This window comes from Myotis davidii, unplaced genomic scaffold, assembly GCF_000327345.1.
Source record: "Myotis davidii unplaced genomic scaffold, ASM32734v1 scaffold9, whole genome shotgun sequence".
Lineage (NCBI taxonomy): Eukaryota > Metazoa > Chordata > Mammalia > Chiroptera > Vespertilionidae > Myotis > Myotis davidii.
In genome coordinates, this window is record NW_006299435.1 from 1,054,424 (window position 1) to 1,054,979 (window position 556).

At 41.9% G+C, this 556-nt stretch overlaps 1 protein-coding gene and 1 pseudogene across 2 annotated transcripts in view; one reads left to right on the forward strand and one right to left on the reverse strand.

The window, feature by feature from the left end:
• LOC102753455 overlaps nucleotides 1-543 on the forward strand; it is a 3,241-nt pseudogene extending 2,698 nt beyond the window's left edge.
• SNX4 (sorting nexin 4) overlaps nucleotides 1-556 on the reverse strand; it is a 64,985-nt gene that overhangs the window by 37,301 nt on the left and 27,128 nt on the right. The window lies entirely within an intron of this gene.

Here is a 556-nt window from a genome sequence, read left to right on the forward strand (position 1 = left end):
TAGAAGGTGAAATCAGGGGGGATGTAACTATAGCACCTAGGACAGTGATCCACCCTAAAGCACGAATCATTGCGGAGGCCGGACCCATAGTGATTGGTGAAGGTAACATAATAGAAGAACAGGCGCTGATCATAAATGCTCACCCTGATAATATCTCCTGACACTGAAGATTTGGAACCGAAGCCTATGATCATTGGCACCAATAACGTGTTTGAAGTTGGCTGTTATTCCCAAGCCATGAAAATGGGAGATAATAATGTTATTGAATCAAAAGCATACGTAGGCAGAAACATAATACTGACAAGTGGTTACATCATTGGGGCTTGTTGCAACCTAAATACATTTGAAGGCATCCCTGAGAATATAGTAATCTATGGTGTAGATTGCCTTCGTTGGGTGCAGACGGAGCGACTGCAGCCCAAGACACTACAGCTGGGTTTTCTGATGAAAATCTTGCCAAACTATCACCACTTAAAGAAGACTATGAAAGGAAACTCAACTCCAGTTAAAAACTAAGAACAAGCTGTGACATCAAGATAACATTTTGTCGCCGAAA